General features: G+C 36.9%; 1 pseudogene; it reads left to right on the plus strand.

Moving 5' to 3' along the window:
- Positions 1–13,077: 13,077 nt before the first annotated feature.
- On the plus strand, positions 13,078–15,173 carry LOC135203764 (uncharacterized; annotated as a pseudogene).
- The last annotated feature ends 2,327 nt before the right edge of the window (positions 15,174–17,500 follow it).

Below are 17,500 nucleotides of genomic sequence, written 5' to 3' on the forward strand. Positions count from 1 at the left end.
AAAAATTTGCCTGATTCCTTTTAGTATCAAGAAAAAATTTGCCTGATTCATTTTAGTATAAAAAAAATTTGCTTAATTCATTTTAGTATCAAGAAAAATCTGCCTAATTCGTTTTAGTATCTAGAAAAAACTTGCCCGATTCATTTTAGTATTAAGAAATAGCTGCCTAAATCATTTTAGCATCAAGTCCATTGTATTCATCATATCAGGTTCCTTGTTCATTCTCCTCTTTTCACCCATTCCAAAACGTCTGTTTCATTCATGTTCCACCTCCTTCAGCCATTAAAAGAAAAAAAAAACGTAACATCTGTTGCTGGGTCGCGTGCAGCTGTTATTTCTGGTAACGGTTTTCTGCTCTTTCATGGTTCTGTCATTACCCCTCGCTAAACACTTTCTTCGTCTCTAAAACTCGTTACTAGAGGTCTGGCTCATTTCACCACCAGGCCATTAGGGTATGCTCCTCAGTGCCTTGGAATCATTCCCATTAGGAATTCAGACAATAACGAGATAGCCCGATGCCGTGTTGCTACATGGACGTCATTTGCGGGGTACAGGGTGCCAATGTAATATGCCAAATACTGACGGTGATGATGATCGAAAATTTCTAATTTGTGATTACTGGCAACAATATGATATTTCGCCCATACTAATACAATTTCTTTTACAAACATTTCACAATACTGCAAAGAAATTTTACTTAATTTTTAACTATTTATTACTTTGTTAATTTATTGTGTCTTTTCTATAACTGGTCTCATCTTTCTGTATTTTCTATTACCTTCAGTTAGTTCTTTCAAAATAACGCCCTAATTTTTTAAGTTTGAATTTTAATGCAATGGCTCTTGTGGGTTTGTTCAATACGAATAGGGTCAATATTACTATTACTACTACTACTACTAATAATAATAATAGGTACCCTCGTGAATAAACAGAAATTTAAAAAAAGTAAACAAATGCATAGCAAGTAAATATGACTGTTACACAAACATTCCATACGACCACTGCCCATGGTTGTACTACTGCCTAAGTGCAAAATAACCACTCGAACGGGTATTTAAAAACGGGAATCGTGTTTAAATTCATTCATGAATATTCAAATTCTTTCATGAATCCACTTCCGTTATTCCCGAGCCCTTGTTTACGATGCATCTCGCGGTTTTATAGAAGAGACTTTTATCGCTGACTGGGCCACGGAAGGTTTCCCACTAGGATGAACCTCCTGATTTAGACTACGCCTCTGATTGCAACAATCTCCGTCAAAAGGATTTGTACAGGAGAATCAGATGAATTAGAAGAATGGGAATGAGAAGAGTAACTCTCTCTCTCTCTCTCTCTCTCTCTCTCTCTCTCTCTCTCTCTCTCTCTTAAAATTTCTGAACACCCTCCTGCCATAACGGGTGCACCCTTTATTCATGAATTATTCACCTAAAACGTTTTCCTTCCGTTCTTAGTCTAATTCACTTGGACACATTTCAACAGGTGTTTCTCTAATTACTTGTCTCCTCATTTTCCAGCTACGATAAATATTATAACCCTTTATAGGACTAAGAATAATTGAACAAAATAAACAGGAATAAATTGCTGCCGGAACATTTTCACGCAATGCGTGTTCATCCATTTACATTGTTTAACCGAATGTATTAAGAGAGGAATTTTATCAATACATTTGCAGAGAGAGAGAGAGAGAGAGAGAGAGAGAGAGAGAGAGAGAGAGAGAGAGAGAGAGATTCAAAATTTGATGATACAAAAATATAAAATCCGGAAAAAGGATTCCTCATTCATTTCTGTCTTTCTAATCAATTTATAAATTCTGTAGTTCGAGGCCACCACCGCTACGGCAGGCGAGTCGCGGGATGAATTTTAATGGCCAATTAGAGTTCAGAATCGACTCTGGAGGCTATTGCTAGAGAAGAACACCCCGGTATACTCTTCAACCCCCACTCCCCTCCTGGTGACGACCACCCTCCTGTGATGCCTACGTGCTGCAATATACCCCCGGAATCTTCAATTTATTTTTGCCCTTTTCCACTCCAGATCTCTCTCTCCATATTACTCAGTCGACTCATCCCATAGGAGACTAGACAAACTGGCGCATACGCAGCTTGTACTTCCTCAGAGGACGTAACGCAAGACTGGGATAAACACGCAGATTCCTAAGAATCAAGGGAGACCCAATATGAACATGTAACAATGCATATGGAAGTATTGTAGAATTAAACATTCGCTAGTCAGTTCTGGTCTGATTTTTAGCTACCAGAAATTAAAAACTGTTTCAACATTATAATTCAGCGCCTGACAAGTCTGAAAAAAAAGTGTTAGAAGAGCCACAACGACTTAAAAAAAATTGTATGAAGAATCCTGACTACTCTCAAAAAATTAATAAATAAAACTGTGAGAAGAATCCCGACAACTCTAATAAATAAATAAGTAAGTAAATAAATAAAAGTGTAAGAAGAATTCCGACAACCCTTAAAAAAATAAATAAATAAAAGTATAAGAATTCCGACAAGCCAATGCCCAGTCTTTCGGTGGCACCAGCAAGAAGAAGAAGAAGAAGAAGAAGAAGAAGAAGAGGTATTTGCCAGCGTCATTGTCGGTCCTCGTCGCCGCCTGGCGTAAGATCCTATCAGCAAAGAGTGACGCAAGAAATCATTCGGAAATTTATTGCATCAGTGTCAGGGCATTGGCCAGGATTCCGCAAATTGTATTTCTCGCCTTCCTGCCATTTTCAATGAGGATTCTTTTTTTCTTTTTTTTTATTTCATTCGATTCCAGTTGCATTATCGCGTTTCTCAACTTTCTTCTTTCTTGCGGAGTTTTGTTGTTGATAACACGCACATAAACACGAGTAATGTTAATAACAAAAAACATTGACACGAAATTGTTAATGATACGTGTATAAACACGGGAATTGCTAATAATAACTTGGAATGAGGATAGTTATTACACGAGATTCCAACTAAATAAACTCAAACTGAGCACAATCACGTCAGCTGAACCAAATTAGGAAAACTCGAAAGAGTAGAATATTGTCACCTTAAGCTGCTGGAATCAGTCCAGACATGCAAGATAACATAAACTTAAAGCCTTTGAAACTAGCGACTTAGGACTAACCCAAGCTTGCTACAATAACAAAAGCTTATAAACCTTGTAAACCAACCACATCACAGTACAGCAACATAACCAGAAGCCTTGGGAACTAACTCGAACAACGTCCAAGAACATAAGCTGAAACCCCGGAAACAATACAGATCAGCATAACATCAACGTAGCCATCAAAACCAACACCAGTTTAGAGGGGAATAACATCAGCTGAAGTCATCTAAACCATCATAAACCGCATGAAACCGCCTTATCGGAAACGAATTGAACCACCTCTACTAGAGCAAGAATTGAATAGAATGTAGAATCTATGCCAAAGGCCTAGCATTGGTACCTGCGAGGTCATTCAGCGCTCAAACGGAAATTGACAGAAGGTACGAAAGGTGTAACAGGGGGATAACCTCGCAGTTGCACTGTGCAACAATTGTTAGAAGAGGGTGGATGGCAAGAATAAGGAAAGAAGAATAAGAAGTTACAGCTGAGGGCCAATGGGACGCTGCAAAGACGCTTGAGTAACGAGTACAGTGCACCACGTCAGGTGAAAATAGAGCAAAATCACACCAGAGGGACGCCTGTAGCCCAACCCAAAAAGAATACTGTCCTTCCTTTCTTCTGTTCCGAGTTACAGATTCAATTACAGTTGAAAAACGGGTAAGGAAAAAAATGACAGGAATAACTACACCGTAACGAACAGATTCATAATCACAAATTGACCTCCCATCTACAAACGCCTCTCCTAACTATCCACCAATTCAAATAATGCAAATAAGAATACTGGTGGTGGGTTAGAGACAAGAAAGGTAGGTGAATAGCGATTTAAATCAGGGCATATCCAGGTGGGGGGTGGAGTAAATGATGGGGGGGTCGGGTAGGGAAAACAATTCTGGAGGGAGGGAAGGAGGAAAGGGAGAAGAAGGACGTGGCCTCTTTTTTTTTTTCTTTCTTTCTTTTTAAACTGTAAAAGGTGCACCTTGCCGTCTGGGCGTTATTTAACGTCTGGTTGGGAAAGGGAAGGTCTTTTGTTCGTCCGAAGGATTCTCTCTTTTTTGTTTAGCCTCTTGTTTTTCTATATAACTTTTTCTCTCGCCATTGTGTACCGTGTCAAAACTTTGTTTTCTCTTGCTCCCGGTGGGATGGGGGGTTGGGGGGGGGGGGGGGGGGTGGGGGGGGGTTTTGGGGGGGGGGGGAGGGGGATAGATTTCTATAGAAAAGGTTAATGCTGCTATCCATGATTTCCTCCTGCCGTGCACACAGTACTACATATTTACATATATGGCATCATTCCCTCATCTTTCACAATAAAAGGGGCTAGTGAGGAAACCAACTCAAACGTCATTGCCACCTTTCATGCCTTCACTAAGTCAAGGATGAACCCTTTGTGCTCAAAACTGTCATAGATGACAGCTCATCCACACCTACAACAGGCCAACATCGATTTATATATATCCAACATACATTCACAATCACTCCCAGTCAGCTACAAGAAAACTTCTTACCCACTAGCACGCCTGGATAACTGATTATGTTTTAACACACAACACTGACCATATAATATTTCCCAGAACGCGCGAGGAGGAGGAGGAGAGAGAGAGAGAGAGAGAGAGAGAGAGAGAGAGAGAGAGAGAGAGAGATTAACTAAGATTATTCATATTTCTAATTCTTGATTCTAGCAACTGGGTCTCACAATCTTTCTTCTTTATTTTACTTTCTCTTGGCTTTCTTGAAGAGAGAGAGAGAGAGAGAGAGAGAGAGAGAGAGAGAGAGAGAGAGAGAGAGAGAGAGAGATTAACTAAGATCATTCATATTTCTAATTCCTGATTCCAAACACTGCGTCTTCCAAGGTCAACATCCGGAACAAAATCATCAGAAATGTAACAATTCTTTTGGTTTTACAGATATCACTGTCTTTCTGAGGCTCGAGTCTATGTACACTGATAGTCTGAGCTCCTGGGTATTATATGAGGCGCAGGGTATTAGCTATTTTATGAGGGCGCTGGAGAAATAAAATAAAAATAAAAAGAAAACACAGGCGACATAGCAAAACAACAGAGAAAGAATACATTGAAAACCGTTGATCTCTGAAGGCAGTATTTTCCTATTTCCTTACTTTTGATTTCTAGGTAGCTTTCACCTTTATATATATATATATATATATATATATATATGTGTGTGTGTGTGTGTGTGTGTGTGTGTGTGTGTGTGTGTGTGTGTGTGTCTTCTTCATTTTCAGCTTTTCCATCCTTATACGGGGTTGCTGTTTATTAGTCTTCTCCATCTTCTGCAATCATGCACCATTACCTCACTCACGTTCCTCTCTCGCATATATATATATATATATATATATATATATATATATATATATATATATATATATATATATATATATATATATATATATATATATATAATATATATGCATATATATATATATAATATATTTATATTAGCTAATGGCAAGTTTGTTAACTACGCAATCATCAGAGAGAAAGGTGGAAGGCAGAATATTAATTTGAGTCAGCTATCGAGTTCTGAGTGGCGTCAGTATTCCATACGCAGCGGAACCCTTGGTAAGGTTCTGTCTCATACTCTATACTGACATGAACTATATGAAACTAAATATCGGTACATCGCATCATACCGTTATTCGGGATCGCCTGCCTGATACTGAAACCGTGCGTCACTGAGAGATTTATATTTCCTAGCGTTGCTATAAAGGGACACAGCTGCGTTCAGGATGCCTTCTTTAAGGTGAATCGGTCAATTACGCGTTGCAGATGATGCTTTCCGACGACAACTGCTTTCGTGACGTAATATATAATGCACTGCGCAATGTACAATATTTCCTTGCATTTAAAGGCTAAAAGAAATAAACAGCAGTCACATTTCCCTATTGATTCATTCTATATTTGCTTTCGTGTCATCTGAATTAATGATACCATTTTGTCTTGTTTTTTTATTTAGATAATTCTTTCATCATTTATCATTATGTACATTTCATCCTCAATCAGACTAACAGGTTTTCTTCGTCAGTTTTTCTAAACTTCATTTTTATTTATTTATTTATTTATTTATTTATTTATTTATTTATTTATTTATTTAATTTTTTTTATTTTGTTTTTTTGGTAAATCTTCAAACTTGACATCTTTTCCTAAATTATTTTGGCAGAACTTTTGTGTCAAATCTATAAGAGGTTTCCATGAAATTTGTTTTAGAGAGAGAGAGAGAGAGAGAGAGAGAGAGAGAGAGAGAGGAGGGTAACAGATTCTATAAAATACTTGTTGAGATCATTCTTGGCTCTACATGCAACGTGAAATGCACCACCAAACATGATGCATAATTAACAGCTATGACACACCCACTATGACATTAATCATACCGCAAACTTAGGAAAATAATGGAACAAATCAAGTAATTTATTACAAAAGCAATCAATCAGTAAAATGAAAACGCTACAGTTACAACAAAACTAAATTACATTCTCCCCAAAATTACTACTAAAATTGTAAATATCATTAAACAAGTAAAAAAATGCACAGAAGTTTCTTCGGCGCAATCGGGTTTTCTGCACAGCGATTAATGCTGTATGAAACTCTCAGCCGAGGTCAGGTTGTGGCCTATATTGTTGGCACCTAAAGACAGGCGCAGGATCATAGCTAATTTTAACCTTAAATAAAATTAAAACTACTGAGGTTAGAGGGCTGCAATTTGGTATGTTTGATGATTGGAGGGTGGATGAACAAAATACCAATTTGCAGCCCTCTAGCCTTAGTAGGTTTCAAGATCTGTAGGCGGGCAGTAAAAATACGGACGGACAGACAAACGGCCATCTCAATAGTTTTCTTTTAGAGACAACTGATAAACTCGTAAGCCAAAACCCATCTGACGCCACCTTCCTTTTGCCAAAATTCACGCACGGCTGTGCCAGCAAATTCATTCCCATTCGATGTGTTGGGCGCGATAGCCTCACCATTATTCCGTTACTCCTTCACGTATGACGAAAAGCGTTGCCGAATAATCTAACACGACTCTTGCTCTCGTTATCTCCGACGTTTCCTGGAATTGTTAATTACCGGGATGGCGCAGGACGCAGAAAACGTGCGCGCGCGTGTGTGTGAACAGCAACCTATTCTTTAGGCTGTCACCCAAGTTCCTTTGATGTAAAGAATAGAAGGTGTCGGAGGTTAATATTGCCATAAAGGTGTTCTTTAAGAGTTATCCGAGGCTCATTTAATACGAGGAATGGAACACTTAATATTTAAGGAGCGACCTTTTTCACTCTTTTCCAAATAATCCTCTGTCTGTTAGATGGCTACCCGTTGACATTACAGCAAACTGTTCTCAACAAAATGCCTCTGAAATATCTAAAAAAAAAAATAAATTAGTAATAAAACTACTAAAGTAGCCTTATCACGCACTCGCTCAATAAATTTCAAATTATTATCCCAATTAATAAATAATTTAAATACTAGTTCTTTGACGTACCTACACAACAAAAAACTACCTAATAATAAAATCCTAAGCAAATTATGAACTGATTTTTGCTCTGCTTTACAAATGGATGCCTTATCACACCTTCTTCAGCTTCCCCGCTGCTAAAATTCAAATTAATTTTATCATCCACTCTCTGACATATTTCGAAAATCCCTCACTGGAACTGACGAAGGTTGTGAGGGGATACTGTCACAAAGGCTATTGGAGGAACAGCAGCTCTCCTGTTACCAATTAACCTGTGTCGTCGAACACCTCTCTCTCTCTCTCTCTCTCTCTCTCTCTTCTCTCTCTCTCTGGCCTTTAGATACATCAGAGCTGTCCTCGGAGTTGGCGTTCCAGAAATCTCTACTATATTTGGATATTCCTCGAATGCTTTTCTCATATGTGAGAACTCAGAGCTGTATCGGTACACATATGCCGCCAACGACGATGGCTGAAGATTGCACCACTGCGATTTAATTCAGCAATTGGGAACGCTGAACTGATGGACGTAGAATCGAAGGAAATGATGCACATTTGTGAATGTTCACATTATTTTGCAAATCAATAACTATTCCACAAATACAATTTTAGCCGTAAACAGATCCGGAAAAAAATCACGATGATTTGCCACTTACCAATTCCTGCACTATTTTTATTTATTTATTTATTTTTTTTTTTAGCCTGCCAGTAAAGTATTGATCAATCCCAGAAGCCTTTTACCCGCGAACCCCCAGTAAACCGGACTCATTTTTCTCTTCGTACTTAGGCATAATTTTCAAAATACTACGGCATATTTCACGAATGTCTGGCGCCCCGCTACTCATTATTTTTCAGTTCATCAACGTCATTTTCCTTTCTCTCTTCCTCGATTTTTCTATTATGTATCGTGTTCACAGATTTCCCTTTTGACGGAAATTAACTTTCGTTTTTTTTTCTTTCGGAAAATTATTTTTGAGCACTAAAATTGTGGCAAATTAGCAAATAGTAATTTCATTTACAATAAACGCTGGGAGCAAAATAATGCTAAAACCAATTTATTTCATTACAAAATAATCTGTTCGTCTTGAAATGCATATTCCACAGCAAAATTATTCTGTACGTATCCTTTGGCCAAGAGGCCTTTCACAGGAATAATCTCAGCTTAAAAGAACAAGATATATTATTACGGTTAATTCTGGAAAAAAAAGATTTCTTTACAAATGCATTTCATTACTATGTAACGCACAAATCTGAGGAAGGTAAATACGGAGAAAAATAAGGTTAGACACGAGTCAAAAAAATCAGAAAATGAAAAATATATTATGTTTAGAGCCTAACTGATAAAGGCTTTTGCAAAACACCAAATTTCCTAAAAGATAGAACCTACCTGAAACCAATACAAAAGAACAATTTTCCTTCATGAGTTTTACACTGGCAATAAATTTCATACGGAATAAATTAATCAATAAAACGTGCCGTAATTTCTAATTAAATATGGATGTATTTGACTGGTAGCTAATATATTATGCATGGATCTATGATTCGTTAGCAAACAGGAGTAATTCAAAAAATTGTTCGACTAACAAAAAAAAGACATATAAGGTTGAACATTAGCTTTGGATGTACACCATGCTCGGGGAGGAATAAATGTGAATATTCCTATAATGTGTATACGTAAGGTTATAGTAGTAGAAGAGTTTGTGTGTGTATATATATATATATATATATATATATAGTATATATATATATATATATAATATATATATATATTAATATGAAAATTACTCATAATTCTTATATAAAATTTTTTTTTTCATTTTTATGCATCTGTCTGTTCATTTTTGTCATAATAAGCATATACATAACGTGTTTATTCAGGTGTCAAAGTAAATTGAATCAGTAACCAAATAATTTTTATTAAGCCAGGGCCGAACGAATAAAAAAAAGAAAAAAAAAGAAGGGTAGGCTTCCTTACGTAAGAAGCGATAGGCCTGCCTCTACAAAAAAGGGGGGTGGGAGTGGGGGCTTCAGAGTAAAAGCAGCAGAAAGGAAGAAGCAATCATATGTGAGAACAGGTAGCCTGGCAGCTGTTACGAACCAGCAAGGTATGAGAATTGATTATTTGACCTATAGGTTTTAGGCATAATACCAAGCACTGGGGCAACTAAGGCCATTCAGCGCTGAAACGGAAATTGACGGTAGAAGGTTTGAAAGGAGTACAGGAGTAAAACCTCAAAACAGTTGCACTATGAGTCAATTGCTAGGAGAGTGTGGGCAATAAGATGGAAGAAAGAGAATAAGAACGGAGGTACAGTAGAAAGGAATGAATGCATTCGCATCTGTGGGGCGGTGGGTCGCTGCACAGAATCTTAAGTAGTGCCTGCATTGCGCCGCATGAGGTGCACTGACGGCACTACCACTCTACGGGTGCTAGGTAGGAGGAACAACTCTCCCCCTGAGCTTGACGAAGCAGTGACCTACATAGTGTATGTGTAAGTGATTACATAATAAAAATATGGAATGTTACTCCATATATATAAAAAACTAAAACTAAAGAGGTCAACCAGATTGCTTGCAGGAATGTGATCAGACCAAAGACGCTAAGATGACATATACAATAAAGTGGGCTAAGGTGACGTGCCGTCATCCGTGGTCATTCATTTGTTTTGAAACATTAGTCCAAGCTCCCTGCTTGAGACAACTACCGCGACCTATAATTCAAACGGCCTACGTGATTAGTTATGTGTCTCATTTGTATGTATGTTCATATGTTCGAGCTACTGTCTGCTTCCTTTATGACTTGTAACCGAGATGGTAGTGAGAACAGAGCAGAATTAGCCATCATCATTGGCAGAAGCGATCAAGCCATCGTCATTGGCAGACCTGTACAACCCTGTCTGATATTCATCATGTAACCTCAGAAGAATATATGTATTTTTATACTTTGTGTTTTCTACTAGAACCTCGCATCAGAAAGAAGATACTTACTTCGTTCGTTATCATGAAAGCCCAAGACACTCCAATGAGTATGGAAGTGCATAACCAACCGACTTAGCGTAAGATTATCGCAAGTCTAACATTACCTCATAGGGCGCCTTATTATATAAGGCAACAGCCCTAATATATGGGTAAAAAGTGAGTTGTACGGAACTTGCTGCTGAAGTGAGGTGTACGGAACTTATTGCTGAAGTGAGGTGTACGTAACTTGTTGCTGAAGTGAGGTTAAGGAACATGTTACTGAAGTGAGGTGTACGGAACTTTTTGCTGAAGTGAGGTGTACGGAACTTGTTGCTGAAGTGAGGTGTACGTAACCTGTTGCTGAAGTGAGGTATACGGAACTTGTTGCTGAAAGAAAGACCGCAGAAAGACGAACGAAAATCAGTAGCATTAATCAAACGAACTACTTTAGATTCAATGCTATAAGAGAGGGAGGCCATCAATCAGACGCCCAGTAGGCAGGAATTGGGCGTTGTAAAAACCTTTACTAAATAGAACAAAGAAAATGAGAACTTTAGGATCAGAACAATACACAGACTTGTTCTGAGGTAATTTAGCAGTCTGTAACGTTTCTTTCTGGAAAAGTTTGAAATCGACTACGTTAACTAAAGATCGATAGTGAAAAGCTGTTAAGTTTTGTTTTCAGAAAGGAGCATCACACGAACAAGTTGAAAGTAATTCCTAAAGCCAATGACTTTGAATTAGGTAAGGGGTTGGCTACCCAGAAATGTTCAAGAAACATTAATATCAACATATGCATTAACCCAAATACTCTTGGACTGCGTTTTACTTCCTAGGTTATCCCCCGTTTCAGTGCGTGGAAATAAAAATCAAGAATATCCCCTAAAACAGAGCTTCCCAACCTTTTTAAGCTGGTAAGCACCCACTGTTTTCTGGATAATTGTGAGAGCACCACTATAAATTTGTTGTTCGGGAATCAAGAAGCAGTCCAATTAGCAAGTGAAAGTCTCAGTCTTCGTTTAGCAAAAGGTAATAAGAATCTTAAATGACTTGCATTGAAGATTCAAAAATGAATTTTTACTGCTTGGAGGATTACTCAAAATTACTGACATTCACTAGTCAGGCATATTTTTACAAAACTCATAGTTATTATAGTGCTTTAGCGGCGCACAATGATTCGCAAGTAATATGTTTACCTCTTAAGTCAGACTATATTGATATCTGGAAATGCAACTAAATCAGTTTTATCGTTCAATAGCAAAAAACTAAAATAGGCCTACGAAGAGTTGGTGTTCCCGAGCGCGATTTTAACAACTTCGAAAAACCACTGCCAGGCCATCAGAGAGCACAAAGGCCCTCGCGAGCACCAGGTTGGGAACTCCTACCCTAAAATAACACTAATAAATTCGTGAATTTGCTGCTAAGTCCGAGCACACGCACGCGCACACACACACGAAGAAAAAATGAAGGGAGGAAAGCACTCCTCTCCACCACCGTGACCTCCGACCGTTCAGAAATGGTCTACAACACTCTCCTTTATTTCCGTGAGTAAATTGAGAGGGTGAAAGGGACCACCCATGGGACCTGCACAATGGCTGTGCAATATAAAAGTTTTGTAAGAGAGAAATTCCGAGCAACTTCTGTAACGATGAGGGCCATATAGCTTCAAAAACCTTGGGATACGCTCCGCTCTGTTCCCTGCACGTTAAGCCTTTCTCAGGGCAACGGGAGAAATGCAGTAAGAAGTGTATGAACTGCTAATTCATTCATATGTCTTTATCGCAGAGTTCAACGCAAAATTGCCGATTAATTCTCTTTATCATATTATCTTATGTACCTAGACTGTATGTTATGTTCGATTCTTTGTATATTCCACGTTTATGCCTTGAGCTGATAATAAAAATTATTACTAATTTTTTTTTTGGGGGGTGGGGTTCTATCACAGTCCTCCACTTCGACTGGGTGGTATTCACAGTGCGGGGTTCCGGGTTGCATCCTGCCTCCTTAGGAGTCCATCACTTTTCTTACTATGTGCCCTGTTTCTAGGACCACACCCTTCCACATGAGTCATGGACCTACTTCAGCCTCTAGTTTTTCCAGATTCCTTTTCAGGGATCTTGGGATCGTGCCTATTATTATTATTATTATATTATTATTATTATTATTATTATTATTTTATTATTATTATTATTATTAATTCTTAAAACCAACTACTATAGAGCTAGGTATATCAAAGAACTAAGAGGGAAGTTGAATTCTATAAACTAATGAAATTCTTAGCTTCATTTCTATGAACTGACGGCTAAATTCATCTTATAAACTATTGTCCTAAATTTAGAGCCATGACATAATTGTAAAATTCAGTACTATAAACTAAAAAGCGCTTTAAAACATAAATGCACGAATAAGATACAGTATAGTGGATACGAAATCCAAGGAGGAACTTCAGATATTCATACAAGTGACGTTAAGGCAATTATGGGCTCGGGCGACGAAATCAACTAATTGTCGACCTGTTAGTTAGTCATCTTTGAAGTGACGTACTATGCATTTCAGGGCCGTGTCCAATTGATTTCCGTTGATAAAATCCTACCAAAACATCGGATATGGGTCACATTTTGGAAATAGGTATTTGAAGCCACAGCCTAATTGGCAAAAATATGCAGTAATGTCTAATGTGAATAATAAAGGCCCTTACCAGAGTAAATATAAGAAATTGAAAGGGTAACTTAGCTAAATTTAGACGCACCCAGAGAGAGGCTAGTTGTGACGTGAACTATGACATCAGACGTAATACCCAGTAAACTTTCCATTCACAATAGTAAACACGCCGATAACAGGAGGAGGACAGCAGAGCATTCATACGTCAAAGCCAATCTGTTCTACGTGACTGCTGTCTGGTGCTTCACTTATGGCAGGCCTGGCAAATTGTCCTCTTAGCTGCAAGACTGCTTTCGTGTTGCGTGTTTTTGCAGTATGCAATAAAGAAAAGAACCGCATGCGTCATATTATTAATATTAACAGGTAAGTGGATAACAGATCATGCACAAACACCAAATGATTCAGACAGGAAGCCTAAATTAAATTTCATAGGGGTCATACTTGAATGACGAGTTTGGAAAAAAATGAGATCTAAAAATATTTTGTTTATATTAATGTATTTCTAAATTTTCACAATAAGAATAAGAGATGACAGATTTTTTCTTGACTGCAAACTATCTCACTGACTAGCTTCATCAACCATATTTAACAATTTACCTATTCTACTGATCTCCTTATATATATATATATATATATATATATATATATATATATATATATATATATATATATATATATATATATATATATATATATATTGTGTACTTACACACACACACACATGTATATATAAAGCTTCATTTATAAATTATGTGTATGTGCATGTATGTACTATATATGTCTAAGTTCATATATGTAAAGCATTTATATATCTCTAAATATTCTACTCATACTCTTCCTTGATGTCGAAGTATGAATAATAACAATAATGATGATTATATTAATAACAACTACTGATAATAACTGTGACGAATATTAATGTGATTATTATGACTTATAATATTATCAATTTCTTTGCATGAACGTGTGCATAGAGAAAACAAAGTATAACATATAATGCATTTTTATTCACTGGCTAAATACTGGTCTTTGTCCACACAGGCCCTACGACCGTGTGGCAAATTTCATGGGTATCACGTCGCTTTCTGTGAGGAAGATTGTTCACCGTAACAGATCAGTGATCTCACATGAGTCTGCTGGCGAAGTGTTTCATATACCACAAGTCTTTCATAATTTTACAGTGGGTGCCATTCGTCGGTTTGTTCACGAGATATTTGCTGCAAAGCAAGTATTTACTGTTAGAACCCTGATGACAGATTTGAAGACAGCCGCCATAATCCCTGAAACAACCTCAGAGATAGCGGTGTGGCGGCTCCTGCAAGATATGGGGTTCAGATATAAGACGTCTCAACGAAAGATGTATCTTGCAAAAGAGTCCATTGATGTGGTTTGCCGACGGATCGGGCTTTCCGGGCTCTGAAGCGCCATTGAGAAGATGGAAGGGAGATAGTATATGTCGATGAGACGTGGTTCACCACCAGAATGAGCCACAACAGAGAGTGGGTGGACACCGCACAACCTACTACCAGTGCCACGCATAGCCGAAAGGTACCACCTGGCGAGGGAGAGCTCTTCGTGGTGGTAGCAACTGGCACAGCAAATGGATTTATTGAAGGCTCTTTCCTTTGTTATCCTGCAAAGAGTACAAGTGGCGATTACCACGGGGATATGACAGGCGAGCTGTTCATACGCTGGTTATCAACGCAGCTTCTACCATTGCTGCCTGAACCATCAGTGTTGGTGCTCGACAACGCACCTTATCACAGCCAGCTTTAGACGAGTATCGGTGTCCTACCACGGCCACCAAGAAAGCAGACCTTATTACCTGGCTTCCGAGTCGCCGAATCCCTGCCCCAGACGGTGCCTCAAGACCTGAGCTGTTGCTCATATGTCAATAGAACAGGACAAAACCACAGTACATCGTGGACAACATAATTCGAGAGTGGGGCCACGAGGTGGTGCGTCTGCCACCTGCCCACCCAGAGCTCAATGCCATTGAGCAAGTATGGGCGTGTATGAAACGCCATGTGCGTTCATCTTTACAGCGATTCACCCGGGCAGACTTGCAGGCAAGACTGGAGGAAGCCAAGCTTTTGGCCACTGAAAGTGCTTGGGGGTCTGCAGTGAAACGATCTCGAGCCTTTGAGGATGGGTATTGGTCAATGGACAACATTCAAAAGCCTGTTGGACCTATCATTATAAACTTAGACAACGATGACGAGGATATAGAAGACCTATACCTGGATGATGACGATGATGAAAATGAATAAAAATTATTTTGGTTGTGTGTTCTCTATTTTCTTTTTTTTTTTCTTTACTCATGTAGAAATATTGATTTCTGTATTTGCAACGAAACTTCTTTACTTATGGTCTGCTCAATGAGCAAGACTCAGATTCGAACAAGTTCTGTCTTAATCTTAAACAAACAACATATGCTTTTACATAGTTTTATATCTTAATCTTTGTATAAGTTTATTTCACATTTCAGTTTTAATGCAGTTCAGCAGAATAATTGGATTAATGGATTATAAAATTTATGTTATAGCCCAAGTGCTTAGACTATGAATTATGAGTAATATATTGCACTACAATGTAGTTATACTTAAAGGAAATTATATATATATATATATATATATATATATATATATATATATATATATATATATATATAGAGAGAGAGAGAGAGAGAGAGAGAGAGAGAGAGAGAGAGAGAGAGAGAGAGAGAGAGAGAAGTGTATAGGGTAGCTGTTTGTGTCTTCATTCATAAAGTGGCTATACGACTGGAGTGTCTAGTAACTACGTCATACTACAGTAGAGTATCAATGAGTGGGAGGGACTTCAGTAATGACGTCTACATAGTCTCTCTCTGGGTGCGTCTAAATTTAGCTAAGTTACCCTTTCAATTTTCTTATATTTACTCTGGTAAGTGCCTTTATTATTCACATAAAACATTATTGCATATTTTTTGCCAATTAGGCTGTGTCTTCAAATACCTATTACCAAAATGTGACCCATATCCGATGTTTTGGTAGGATTTTATCAGCGAAAATCAATTGGACACGGCCAAGAAATGCATAGTAGTATGCAGGAATAAGGGAAAGAAGCCTTAACCTTACTCTAACCGATTATTGCCAACCTGAAAGGCCACATATCGTGGAACCATATCAGTGTAAACATCGCCCTCCCCTTTCTCTTTCTCTCTTTCTCTTTCTCTCTCTCTCCATACACACAAACGCACACGACAAAACATTATATATATATATATATATATATATTATATATATTAATATATATATATGTATAATATTTATATATACACATATATATAATATATATATATATATATATATATATATATATATATATATATATATGTAATAATTTATATATACAATATATATATATATATAGATATAGGATATATAATATATATATATATAGATTATATATATATGCATATATACATATAATAGATATATATATGCATATACATATATAATAATATATATATATTATATATATCTATAATATATATATATATATATATATATATGTATAAATTTATATATACACATACACACACACATTAATATATATATATATATCATATACATATATATATACATACATGTACTATACCACACACCGACATATATATATATATATATATATATATTAGATATATATATCACATATATACATATATATATATATATATATATATATATATATATATATATATATATATATATATATATATTAACAGGAATGCTCATTATTCATTAATGAAATAAACAGAAAATCGCAAGAGCAGGAAGTAAATAAAGCAGGGGTAAAAGTAAACAAAATATTTCGCAATTAATACGAGCAAAATCAGAAAGTGGAATAAAACATACGCAATAAATATGACTGACTCTTCACACAAATAAGGAGATATTAAACGAAAAGAGTGGAACAAATTAATGAATAATTTATCAGAATAACAAACTACGCACTTTATGAAATACTGAGGAAAAGGGGTAACTGTTTGCATGAGTCTTGCAACAGCATCAATTGGATGGGAAATGTACAGAAGGGTCCTTTGTTTCACTTTGATATCTGAAACAAAAGTAAATAATTGAAGTGGGTTGGGGTAGTTGAGTAAATACTACATTTCCTTAAATAATAACGATAATAATAATGAAAACCGAAAGTCCCAGTGATGTAAAATAGTACTGTGTACTTAATTTCCATCGTATTACTCACTTTATAATAATAATAATAATAATAATAATAATAATAATAATAATAATAATAATAATACCATGGGAAAAACTGAGTAGATGA

Source organism: Macrobrachium nipponense, chromosome 24 (assembly GCF_015104395.2).
Source record: "Macrobrachium nipponense isolate FS-2020 chromosome 24, ASM1510439v2, whole genome shotgun sequence".
Taxonomy (NCBI): domain Eukaryota; kingdom Metazoa; phylum Arthropoda; class Malacostraca; order Decapoda; family Palaemonidae; genus Macrobrachium; species Macrobrachium nipponense.